The sequence below is a fragment of the Mustela nivalis genome (assembly GCF_964662115.1).
Source record: "Mustela nivalis genome assembly, chromosome: 6".
Classification (NCBI taxonomy): Eukaryota; Metazoa; Chordata; class Mammalia; order Carnivora; family Mustelidae; genus Mustela; species Mustela nivalis.
The window spans coordinates 73166131-73179810 of record NC_139025.1 but is presented as its reverse complement, the minus strand read 5'-3'; the positions used below and the strand labels follow the sequence as shown (position 1 = coordinate 73179810).

The 13680-nt window shown below is 39.6% G+C and overlaps 2 long non-coding RNA genes and 2 gene segments (V, D, J or C); 2 read left to right on the top strand and 2 right to left on the bottom strand.

Annotated features, from left to right (window-relative positions):
- Positions 1–13680, top strand: part of LOC309866777 (M1-specific T cell receptor alpha chain-like) — a 341597-nt gene that overhangs the window by 221169 nt on the left and 106748 nt on the right.
- Positions 1–13680, bottom strand: part of LOC309866788 — a 489301-nt gene that overhangs the window by 405530 nt on the left and 70091 nt on the right. The window lies entirely within an intron of this gene.
- Positions 1–13680, top strand: part of LOC309866776 (T cell receptor delta constant-like) — a 104732-nt gene that overhangs the window by 67631 nt on the left and 23421 nt on the right.
- Positions 425–1941, bottom strand: LOC309866787. The gene is made up of 2 exons (XR_014312804.1): positions 1867–1941; positions 425–1498 (listed from the first exon to the last, which is right to left on the bottom strand). It is a non-coding gene; the product is annotated as an uncharacterized lncRNA (long non-coding RNA).

The following is a 13680-nucleotide window of genomic DNA, read 5'->3' as shown; positions in this document are numbered from 1 at the left end:
AGTTAATCCGAGTAAATCTTAGAAAAATTAAACAGTGTTGAACTGTGGCATGTGAAGAGTTATTAGACAATGGAAGAGAAACCTACTAGACTAGAAACTGTGTTCAAAACCTAGTTGTGCCCTATGAGTACTTGAGTACTTGACCCCATCACTTTGCTTTCCCAGCGTCACTTCTAGAAGGTGAAGGAGCTGGAACTGGTGCAGCCTGAGGTCCCTTCCAGTTCTTCCCCTCTATGACTCTATCGTCAGTTGTCCTCATTTCCTAGGAGCTGAGAAAAAGATAAAACATTCTGAGATTTCAGCAAAAAGAAGTTAAAAATGAGGATCTCCTTGAACTGAAAATAACCAACAACTATAATGAGGTACCGGTAATAAAAATTGATGGTATACCGTCATGCAGTACTTTTTGATATGCAAGTCACTGTTCAGCATAGTGTACAGGTTTTAATTTGTTTAATCTTCACAACAACTCATTGCCCTTATTATCCTTATTTTACATATGAAGGCACCAAAGCAAGGAAGGGGTAAGGCTCAAGGTCAGGCTGCTGGTGAGTGGCTGAGTTTGGACTCAAGCCCAGGAAACCTTACTCCAAAGGTACTGTGCCGCACAACTCAGGAGTCTCCGTTTCCTGGACTAAAGTAATTTCTTATTTTAAGAGTGAATTCTGAAATAACATCTGTGGGCAAAAAAGTGGGCCCAGTACCTTCCCAGTCTTTTCTGACTGTAGTAGGCTTTCCTCTGTAAAAGAAAGCTATACAAGGAGGGTAGAAATGTTTCCTATTAGGGACTCACAATTCTACCCTCACATGTTGCCCCCAGGACTGATAGCCTCTGTGTGTGGCGTGGAAGCCAGTCTCCAGCCTGGGCTATCTGCCTGGGCTGACCTTCCTTGTGGTGGTCCTTTTTGGCAAATGCATGAGTCATCATTTATGAGGCAGTATGAGGTCTGTGTCTGAAACTTCTTATCAGTGCTCCTTCTTTTGCAGATATCTGGTCACTAAATTCTCAGTTTTCAGAAAACTTTGCTTATCCAGGCTTGAGTATACTCTCCTGCAGGGCCTCCTCAGTCTTAGAGTAGATTTAACGTACTTTTTTAGGAATCGAGAGTCTTTTCCCATCCTTACAAAGGAACAAATGAAGCGGGGTAATTAAACTGTGATGGGTTACATTTCTCCGTCATCATGCTATCTATGCTGTCTATATGGAGTAAGTTTCCACTATAGTACTTGGCCAAGAAAACCAGTTCTCCTAAATGAATCCCAATGATAAATATCCTCTATTCCCATTTCCATGCTCTGTCTTCTTCTGTTAAAGAAACACATCTGTGCTCAAGTCAGAGGAGCTGGAAAGAAAAGCTCAGGAATCAAAGCTGTTCTTCTTGCCAGAAATGCATGTTCTGACAGGAGAAGATAGTGAAGGGTACCCTGTGCCAAATCACATGCTGGTAAGAAGTTGTCTGAGATCTGGGGAAACATCCACCTGCTAAGAGCTAGCAGCCTATTAAAAAAAATAAAATGGGAGTCAGAATTCTTACTTCTTTTCATATAAATTTAGATAATTCAGTTAACCTCTTTAAGCCTCAGATTCTCATCACCACAATAAAGAGTTTATATTTGATCTCTACGGTACTTTCAGCATGACCACCACCAAATTGTAGGTCCCCATCCAGCAAGAGAGAGAAGGAAGAAACCATCGGACAAAAGAGATCAAATTTGACAGATTCCCAAGATCGGGAAGCACAGATTTCTGCCTAGCTGATTCCTTTATGTGACCCCATAAGGGTAGAAATTTTAAAAAAGAACAAAATGAAATACACTCATGGTTAATCAAAGGGGATTGAAAGTCATTGCTAACCTCACACCTACCTTACTTCGCCTCCAGCTCACCTCCCTTGAGACACTTCTCCTTCTCTTTAATGCCTCATCATGATTCTCAAAAACTGTGATCACTCAAGGTTGAAGCTTTTAATCTCCCATGTATAAAAGGATATGCAAATAGAGTTCAGTTTCCTGTTGAGTCTCTGCCAAGGTCTTAGCCTGGCAGTTCTGGGAAAGGAGCCAAAGACCTCATATTTCTTGGCTGTTAACATTCTCCCATCTGTGCTCAAGTCAGCAGCCTGGGCTTCAGGCTATAGCTTGTCTTTAGACTTACACTTTCCTAGATTTTCTAAAGAAACTCTTTAGAATGTTTCTGGAAGAAAGTAACTTGGCTCCCAAGTAACCAGACAGAGGATTATCTGATTATATTTTGAGTCAGTAAGAAAAAGACCAGGAAGTCTATATTCCTATGTCATAGCCATAGAATCCAATTGTAAGCTACTTGAAGTACTGATATTAATTAGGTCTTAGGCAAGGCTTGCAAATAAATCATCTGTGTCTCCAACACAGAGTATCCCACATCATACATACACATGGTGAAAAAGGCAAGTCCCTCAGATGTACTAACAGCCCTGAACAGCCTTCACAAACAATAGACCTAGAAAACATAAGACATCTCAATGTGTTTCTGGGCTAAGAGGTTCTGCTAAACAAAGAATTGTCCCCTGTGTCTCCCTGATTGAACTCACACAAAATACCAGCTGCCATTTTTATTCAACACAAGGCATCCAGACCCAAGTTTACTGAAATGTTGTTACCAATATTCTGATGGAAGAGTACATGTTCCAAACTAGGCTAAATCTGACCATTCTCTATGCATGAAATTTTCTCTTTTTCTGTAAATGCTCTGGTCTTATTTGTATTTTCTAGTATTTCCCTTCTGAAGCTAACTCTCAAAGGGCTTTCCTGGGCATCCTTATTTCCTTCAGAAGGTCAGTATACAACTTAGGTTTCTGAATTTCTTCAGAAATCTCTATGGACAGGGCGCCTGGGTGGCTCAGTGGGTTAAGCCACTGCCTTCGGCTCAGGTCATGATCTCAGGGTCCTGGGATCGAGTCCCACATCGGGCTCTCTGCTCAGCAGGGAGCCTGCTTCCTCCTCTCTCTCTCTGCCTGCCTCTCTGCCTACTTGTGATCTCTCTCTGTCAAATAAATAAATAAAATCTTTAAAAAAAAAAAAAAAAAGAAATCTCTATGGACAGATTTTCTCTCTCATTTCTCTGTTAACCCAGGCAGTTACCTGGAGCAAAGAGTTCATGCTTGGACTACCTTGAGAAAGTACATTAGTAAAAAAATGTTCTCAGCGTTCTTGTTCCATACCAATTATTCACTTAATGTCTTCTGCAGCGTTGATTTCTAAATATCTTTCTCTAAGCTTGATCCTTCAGCTTCCTCTTTATAACATCACACTTTCCTCTTTGAAATCTGCTTATAAAAGTGTTGATGCTCTACAAACTTTCCATCCCTCAGTTTTTCCTTACAGCTCCCTCACCCAGAGCCTTACATCCCCCGCAATAATTGTTCCCAGATCATTTGCATCTCAACAGAGAAATGAGGCAAACCAGGTCCCTTCTAACTCTCCTTCCTCCTTCTCAACCCTAACCGCCTTACATTCCCCACCTTCTACCTCCTACCCCTACCCCCATGCACCCATGCCTGTAGTTCTGGAAAGTTAGCTCCACCTTGAGCCACTTGTGGGCGTTTTTCTCAGAGATCTGTCCCTGAAGCAGCATTTGGGGACAGAGCCTGAACTCCATTGACATTATGACTCTTGAAGATGCCTAACTTAGAAAGACTTGGCAGTTTCTACCTAAATCCTGGACCAGCTACTTTATCACTGTAATTTGCCACACAGATCAAAGGAAAAGTGTGGGCTATTTACATATCATTTCCTATAAAAGCTCAAAACTAAATCTTAGATTCTACAGGATTAATGGGTCCTATGAAACTCCAGGGCAAAGGCTTAAATGCACCAGTTCTGTGGACTGTAATAGGAGCTGTCCAGATCATTTGCTTTCATTGGAAGAAAGAAGCATTGTCACTTTTGACATCTCCAACTCTCTGGTCTGCATTTGTCTTCCTAATATTATACCTTCTATTGTGTATTTACAACAGATGTAGTCCACCCAGAGAAAATTGGAAAAAGTCATCATGATCTTGTGTTAGTCTGGAGGCTCAAACTAAAGCAAGTGAATCTGACTCCAGAGTAACATCTTCCTCTCTCTCTGATGCGAAGATTCCGAAGGCTATGTATAAAGCAGCGTTCTAATCACCTTATATTCCATTTGGATGTATTTTCCTAGCTTCTGTACATTGTTTCTGCTCATAGAGAATTCAGTGATGAAAACTGAAGATCTATCTTACATATACTAATTAACTCAACAATCAGTGCAGATTGATTGTAAAGGATGGGGAGATGATTTTGCACCGAGATTCACTAACCTCTATTTTAATAAGAAAAATAATAGAGAAACTTTCTTCCTACAGTGACTTTCTCTTGTTAGATTGTTTGCCAGGAGGGGGTAGGATGGTTCTGCTGTGGCTCTTTGATTTCCACACCCCAAGCCATCTGGTCTCCATCACATCTGGAGGAATGATCTCTTTGTTCAGCATTGTTCATATGCTCACACTGAGCCCAATAGTCAGAACTGACTATAAAGACTGGCTAATAAACCTGGACAAGCCCATGTTCTAAGGGAAAGAGGTGGAAAGCAGTGGGACGGGTGTGACCTGGTGCTAAGAAACTGCTCATGTCCACTGCTGACTCAGTCTTCTACCAGCTGTTTAATCCAACAGATGCATTTTTCTTATGAGGCATCAGAGACCCTGAACATCCACATCCTGTGGTTCCCTATACCCCTAACACCCCACTTTTGAGTTCCTTTCCAATTCAGAGAACAAAAGCCGCTGGCTTTGGGCCAGTTCACAACAGATGCTAGTTGCAACCGCCAACTACCCAGGACAGGGTATGAGAATCAGCTTCTTAGAAATTCCCATACTCTTGTTCCCATCAATCATCTAGCACCTGCTCAAAAACAGACTGGGAGACTTTCTCCTGAGCATCTTTATGGATTTAATGCATCCTATTGGGAATTAAGAATATTGAGTTTACTAAGATTTAAGAATACTGAGTTTAGGGGATCATTGGAAAGTAGGCATTACAATTCATATAGACTTAATGAAAACCTGCAAATCTATCCAAAACTTTGACATAATGCCTTCCTATACCATTGACCTTGCCGATCTCTCTCTCTCCAGCCCCCACATGGTGATTTCTCTCTGTATAGGTATTCAGAGCCATGAGCAGTAGGACCTTTCCTCTGTCCACATGCAAGACAATAGGAATGGAATTCTGCCAATCAGAGTATCATTACTGGTTGGTGCCAAGATTTGCAAGATCTTTTCATCGTACTGCAACTGTCTATATGAGATTGTACCCTGGTTTTCCCTAAGTCTGTAGATTTCTTTTACTACTTTTTTACATCAGGAAATGGTTCCTACTCTGCACCATTTAGTAAAGCTAAGAAAAATAAAAAGGACAGGGACAAAGTGCAAGGAAAAAAACAAAAGACATATACTATTGTTGACTCAAGAGTATTTATCATTTGAATTGATAATTAACCTGGATCTTCCCCCAAAAATATAAAGGTCAGTATTAAGATATGTATTTTCATAGGGTCGCTGAAAGAAAATATGAGAATTCGAGAAATGCAGAAGCCTTGAATCCTACAGAATCCACCACGCCCCCAAAAGTGCTTAGCTGTGCTCAGAATAATCCGAAGTCTTGGATTGATAGCTAGGAGTCTTTGTGATAAGAGTCTTGTTGATAAGACTTGGTGACAAGCTTGTCTTGGTGGTAGCTAAGAGAGACTGCTCCTGGCAGCCCTCTGCAAAGTATAATGTAGGTCTTCCATGGCTGCCCCATTCTCTTCTTTCTGTGCCTTTTCCTTGGGCGCGTCTCCCCATCACATTCTTCATATGGGTTTCGCTCTATTCCCATCAAAACCTGCTGTCAAGAAATGAACTGAAACCAATTCACACTAATTTAGTGAGGATGGAGGCTGAGTTCTTCTCAGGTTGGAGTGGAATGGAGGAAGCATTGTATGTTAAAGGGGATAATAGGATAATTGCTGTAAGCTAAAGACTAAGACAACCATGGCCAAATTTTCAAACTTCAGAAACATTGCCCAATGAAAGATGGAAGTTTGTTCTCCACTGGGAGGCTTAATGTGGATCATTCAAGGAAAGTCTGGAGTCTTCCCCGGAGAAGAGGCCCAGCTGGTGCACACAGCAAACATCAACCTGCCCATGCAGCAGAACCCAGAATTGGGGCGAAGAGGAAAAATACATATATATATGTCAATAGAGGGAATAGCTTTGTAATAGTTGACAGCCATTCAGCAGGGAAACAAGCATCCTAGTCAGAGAGTGGGTTCAGGTGGATGCCCACACTAGGAAGGTTGTTTACAATCTGGTTGGGTTAGAACTTAATGGTCTGAGCTCTTTTTCCTCCCTAGAATTCCTGACAGAAGTCTACATTGAAAGAAAATCAGGACCACAATCAAAAAGCAACCACAGCTATTATGTTGGTATATTCCTTCCCAGTTTTCTTTTTCAATGTATAGATTATTACTCTGTAAAAGTAATCATACTCCATATACACATTTCTCTTTCTTAATATTATGTAATCAATTCCTTATGCTATTAGTTCCCTTTCCTAATTAGCATTTTTACTGAACTACATTAATATTATGTCTAGGAACATACTACTATCTACTTAATCAGGTCTCTTATAATTGAGAATTTAGAGGGCTACTACATTTTTCCTAATAATAAAATGTTGTGATGACCATATCTGTATATATTTTTTTCATTATTTAAAGTTAACATATATGTATACGAGAAAAAAAATACATAAAAATTTTGTTTACAAATCTGAAGTAGTCTCCATTTTTCTCATTTAGAAGATTCAAAATAAAGGTTTTTAGCCAACTTGGATATATAAACCTTTAGGATTATAGCTGAAATTGTCAAATTCTACTTTAAAAAGTTTAATGTTCTGGGGGACCTCGGTGGCTCAGTGGGTTAAGCCTCTGCCTTCAGCTCAAGTCATGATCTCAGGGTCCTGGGATCGAGCCCCATGTCGGGCTCTCTGCTCAGCAGGGAGCCTGCTTCCCCCTCTCTCTCTGCCTGCCTCTCTGCCTGCTTGTGATCTCTCTCCCTCTGTCAAATAAATAAATAAAATCTTTAAAATAAATAAATAAATAAAATGTTTAATGTTCTAATTTAGTTACATGTACATATTTAAAATCACATATTATATGAAATAGATTCATTTGGAAATATTGCTCTTTTCCATCCTCATAACTCAAAAATTTTATTCAAATTCTTCACAAGCATCTCAAATCAATATATTTGTCCTCAGTAGAGCTGCTTCTTTTAATCTTCAAATATTTTTCCAGAGTATATCAACCCCACTTGTGTCTAAGTTGTTTGAATTATAGCACATTAGGAACCCATGGATTTATATGAGACTATGTATGATTTTGTCATTGAATATGAAACTATCACTGAAACATTTTTGAACGAAAATACCTATTCACAAAACATTAGAAATGTTGTCTTCTCATTTATCCTGTAAGCAAATATTCATGGTCTCCACAACAAAACATTTACTTTAAAAGACTGTGAAACAATAGACATTTAACCAATATTCAACACTTGCAGTTTCGAAGGCACACTCGCAAGAATAATTACTAAGTCCTTGTTAAATTACTCACTCATCTTTTTCGCAATCTCAGCTGTTGATTTTTGTAAGTAGCCATGAACTAGCATTAACTGAGATCATTCCAGTTAATGTGTCTTCTCTGAACTGTACTCAACCATACAAAATAAAATTGTGTAAAAGCATTGTAATACTGCCTTTTATAATTGTTTAAGGAATCAAATATAAGGGACTCTCTCTTCTCTGAGGTTAAGAAATCTCACTTTACATTCAAACATACATAACATTTTCCCTCAGTGAATTCCTCAAAGTGGAAATATTTCTTCAAACTAGTATGCATATTTTCACTCTCTTGATATTAAGTAACTGGCTTCCAATAAAAAATAATAATTTATATCATTACCAACATTTGCCAGTATTGGGAACATCACCTTTTCTGTAATTGTTCAACTCTCTGTCAGAGGGAAAAAATGGCTTGTTAACGCTTTATTTGCATTTTCTATTACTAGAAGATTAAGACATTTTTCCAAGTTTGTTAACCAGTGGCTGACTTTCTTTATTTGTTCTTTGTCTGCTTTTTTTCTGGGTTCTTAGTATTTTACTTACTGATTTTTGTGACTGTAATAATTTTGTGCCTCTGAGTTTTACAGCAATTAACCACAATTACAGCACTGGTGAAAGGAAATTTCTATTCTGGGTGGCAAAGTGCCAAGAAAAGGGAGGAAGAAAGAAGAGAGTTTTTGTATTGCTGTGTTTCACTGTGACGGGCCACCACAGAGGTTGAAGAGCTTTAAGCCTTTATTCAAAAACACCCAGTTGTAATCCTCTATGTATGTCTCAGCATCAGGAGGAATCTTCTGAGTGTTTCTGGGAGAAACTAATATATGAGCTTGCCTCTGACTCCCTTCTTTAAGGATTTACTCCATATCACCTACTGCAGTTGTTCCAGAATGTGGGCAAGAATCACCACAGTCATCAGTAATCAATAATTCCAACCACACATTTTACTCCATAGAAGGAGTAAAGAGAATGGAAGTAACAATGGCCATGAACCTGGCTATTGGGTGGCACACTTGTCAGTGATGATCTAGGTGCGCCCATGTCTGTCTAATTTACAAAATTCCTCCCTTCAAACAAATCAATGCCTAGTACAAAACAAAGCAAGTGCTTAGGAAGTGATTGTTGTGAATTGAATTTCATCTGGTTGGAATATGACATGCTTATAGAGTCCTTTTTTTGTTTGTTTTTTAAATAACCAGAAAGAAATCCACAAAATGAACCTCTGACACCAAATCCCCAAATCCTAACAGTTCATGTGTCTTGTTCAAATGCGAAAACTGGAGAATGGGGGAATAGAGATGACAAGAAGGCCGCTATCAGGCCGTCCTGGACAAATGGCCTAGGGATGTGGTGGAGAATACGGATTCTTCATGAATAAAACCTGAATTTTCAGAAAGTCACAAGTAAGTAAACAGATGGTGGCAGGGGAAATTTTGCAAGTAGAGTCAGCTGGGAAAAGCTCCTGGAGATGAATCCCGAGTTGGTCTTTGAAGCTAGTGAAAGATCTACCACAACTGGGAATATTATTTCTGAGTCAAGGAATCTCCTTCTGTGACGAAATGCCACCAAACAGTTTCCTCATTGCCGAGCAAAGGCACAATGTATCCCTACCCACTGAAACTGTGTTTTTTTGAAAAATATTTCCTGGGAACTAAGCAATATTTGCCAAGGCACAATGTATCCCTACCCACTGAAACTGTGTGTTTTTGAAAAATATTTCCTGGGAACTAAGCGATATTTCTTTTCACTTCAGAAAATCAGTCAACATTAATACTGTAGATCTGAGAGTTTACCAGTCCCGGGCTCTCCTTTGCTCTTCTCTTGACCCCGCGTATGTTTGATCCAAGAGCACAGGATTAATCCCTTCATCCTGGGATTATAATCACCAGTTAGCCCATCAAGCCCAATTGCTCTTTTTATGTCTAGAAGAGCAAAAGCATTGCACAGGGGGAATAAAATTAGACCCAGGCTTCCTCCCAGGTTGTGCACAATAACGAGGCTTATGGCTTAAAGGATAGAATACATCAACTCAATCCAAATAAAATCAGAAGAGCCCATTTTCAGGGAATATAAACAGTTCACCAAGATAACACTTAAATGAAATTCTTACTTTTACTTATTTTCTAAAAGCATAAACTCTTTTAGATATTAATTTTTCAGCATAGAATGATGAATTTTATCATTTCTTTCTGGTATAGAAGACTGGAGACATTCATAGCCACAGAAAGAAGAAATAGGATGAGTCTGCTGCTTCACGCAAGAAATCACGCAGAAAGAAATATTTCAAACAAAAAAATAAATAAATAAAGTTCTAAAACCCTTGAAAGTCTCAGGTTACTTGCTGGTTGCAATGGGAATATGTAACTTTACAAAAGATAGATTTTTCTGTCACCGTCTTATCCTAGGGATCGATCTTCGCCTCATTCAGTCATTATGTCCATCTTGGCATGATGCAATATACAAGATTCAGCCTCACCACACAGTAGTCCTGCCCCAAATCTGTAAATTCACTAAGCCTAAGCCAACCTTTAGGGACCTAGAAGAACAAGTTAAAGAATTCCACAAAGAAACAACAAGACAAATCCCAAAGTTGAAATATTCTACAGGACAATAAGCCCTGTCCCTTCAATAATCAACGTTATGAGAAGAAGAAAAAAAGCACAGTGGAGGGAGAGCAGTGGAAGGAGGATTGCCTCATATTAAAGAAACATAGAAGCTTTAGCACCAAATGAAATAATCTTTAACTAGATTCCTGTGTTGTTGTTCTTCTTCTTAAGATTTTATTTATTTATTTGACAGAGAGAGATCACAATAGGCAGAGAGAGAGGGGAAAGCAGGCTCCCTGCCAAGCAGAGAGCCCAATGTGGGGCTTGATCCCAGGACCCTGAGATCATGACCTGAGCTGAAGGCAGAGGCTTAACCCACTGCACCACCCAGGCGCCCCTGGATTCCTGTTTTTAAAAACCATTGGTAGAAGACATTTGGGGAAGAATTGGGAAAACTTGATCACTGACCAGCAACTAAATGGTTTTTAGGGAATTGTTAACTTTGTTAGGTGGGAAGTGGTATTATATTTATGCAGGAAAATACTTTAAAAAAATGCATCCTGAAATGTTTAAGAATGTATAGTCTTGGGGAGCATCTGGGCGGCTCAGTCGGTTAAGCATCTTCATTCTCAGGTCATGATCTCAGGGTCATGAGAGCAAGGCCTGAATCAGGCTCTACCCTCAGCACGCAGTCCACTTGAGATGCTTGCTAAATAAATAATACATAGATGGATAAATAGATAAACCTTTTTAAAAAATGAATTGTCATGATGTTTATAATTTATTTTTAAATACTTGACCAAAATATGAGTGCTGTGAAATGTGTAAGCCTGATGATTCACAGACCTGTACCCCTGGGGCAAATAATACATTATATGTCAATTAGGAAATAATAATAATAACGGGGCGCCTGGCTGGCTCAGTGGGTTAAAGCCTCTGCCTTCGGCTCAGGTCATGATCTCAGGGTCCTGGGATTGAGCCCCACATCGGGCTCTCTGCTCAGCAGGGAGCCTGCCTGCTTCCTCCTCTCTCTCTCTCTTCCTGTCTCTCTTCCTACTTGTGATCTCTGTCTGTCAAATAAATAAAATCATTAAAATAATAATGGTAATAATAAATAAATAAATAAATGCATACATACTTGACCAAAATAAATAGGAAATACAGCAAATATTAATCACTGTTAATCTAGGTGATTGAGCCTATAGATATTGATTCTATTAATCTCCTTTTTGTATAGTTCAAAAATTTATAATAAAATGTTTTTTAGCATTTTTATTTTCAAGTGACCAAGAAGTCTGCAGCATGTTTAAATAGGGGAAAAGTGAAATGCAGTATGTTTCTTATCCTAGAAAATTAGCATACCTCCTTAAAGAATACTACTCTGCCCAAAGAACTTCCTGAAGCTGGAGAATTAAAATGGTATGTTCATATGGCGTACTTTTCCCCCTCAGCTTCCCACCCCCATACGGCACATTTTTAAAACAACAAAGAACTCTCTTGCTGCTACATAGGTAAAATAAATAAGAAAACCACTTAATGGTGAAGTTGCACATTTTGGATTTTTCTTATTTGAGACATAGGCACAAGTGAGGTATCAAAAATCACTGCCTTGGGGTGCCTGGGTGCCTCAGTGTGCTGGGTATCAGAATCTTGATTTCAGCTCAGGTCATAATCTCAAGGGCATGGGATTAAACCCATGTTTGGCTCTGGGCTCAATGGGGCATCTGTTTGAGAGTCTCTCTCCATCTCCCTCTGCCCCTTCAACCTGCTCTCTCTCTCTATCTCTCTCTCTCTTTCAAATAAATAATCCTTAAAAAAAAAAAAAAAAAAAAACTGCCTTTCCAGATCAGAGAAAATGATGATAGCACAGGATCAAGTCTTCGTCTTGGGGGAGGGACACTTCCCAACTTCTACAGACGTACCAATGAACTCCAGTCAATTGATTCTCAAGCTTGCTTCTCCTGCAGTTGGGTGAGCATCCTAGAGGAGGTAAGAAAAGGTTTTGACAAAAATCAGGGGATGCCAGAGGTCTCTAAAAGAAGGAACTTGCCTAGACTTATCCATACCTTATATGACTCTCTGTTAAAATCCTTTCCTCTTTTCATCACTGTCCAGTTGCTAAGTATATCATTTGACCCATTAACCTGGCAAGCCGTGTTGCTCTATTCCTTCTCTTTGTGGTTTTGCCAGACACTCAAGTTACCGTCCCAACCACATGCCAGTTAAATAAGTGAACATTATTTATAATGGAAAGCCTGAAACAGCCACAGAAATGTTGGATGGACACTGAAGTCAATGCAGGCAGACTCTCCATCTTCACTGAGCCGTCCCTCTCTCACCAAAGTACAATCATCCTGGATCCAGCATCTGATCCCCAGATTACCATGATGAAGACACCAGTGGCAAGATGGCCTACAATCCATGGTCCTTGACTCTAGAGAATCCAACCAAAGTATCTGAGTCACCTTTATCATTTTTACAGAACTAGAGCCTGCTGCTCACAGCTTCTGACCATTGTGATGGTCAGATTCATTGATTAGTTGAAGCATCTGTTACAACTGATCTGCTAATCACAAGTCGAGAGTGCTGGAACCAGAGAGAAAGCTCAGGTCTTCCAGCTGCCACTGCAGCTTTGGCAGCACAAATATAGATGTAGAACAGTAAGCGGCTCCCAGGGTCTGCAAGACCTTTTCAAGGCATCCATGATGTTAGAACTATTTTCACAGTAATACTTGCCTTTTTCATTGTGTTGCTATTTATCCTGATGCTGCAAAAGCAATGCGAGGTGAAACTGCTGACCCCTCAGGATGGATCCAGGCAGGGGCATCAGTTCTGTATTAGTCGTCATTGTGTTCTTTACCATCGTGTCTCTGCAGGGGGGAAAAAGTCAGTGTTACTTTAAAGCATTATTGACTCTATTAGTTTGCTGGGGCTGCCATAGTAAAATATCACATACAATATGATTCAAACAACAGAAATCTATTTTCTCGTAGTTCTGAGGCTAAAAGTCCAAGACCAAGGTGCCTGCAGAGCTGGTTCCTCTGGAGACCTCTTCCCTTGGCTTATAGATGGCCAGTTTCTTGCCATGTCCTCACAGGGTCTTTCCTCTGTGTATTCATAGCACTGTGCTGTCTCTTCTCTTTGTGTGTCCAGATTTCCTTTTCTTATAAGGATGCCAGTTAGACTGGATTAGGGTCCACCCTAAGGATCCATCCTAATCCAATGCAACTGGCCTCTTTCTAGTTTAATCATACCTTTAAAAATCCTATCTCTAAAGACAGTCACTCTGAGGTAATGGGAGAGAGGACTTCAACATATGAATGGGGGGAGGGGGTAAGGGCACATAATTTAGTCCAAAACATTGACAAAGCAGGAAAACTATTAACTTTATTAAATCTCATCTCTTGTATGTGTGTCTTTTTAGTATTCTGTGACAAAAGAGGGAGTACACATAAAAAAAAAAAAAAACTTC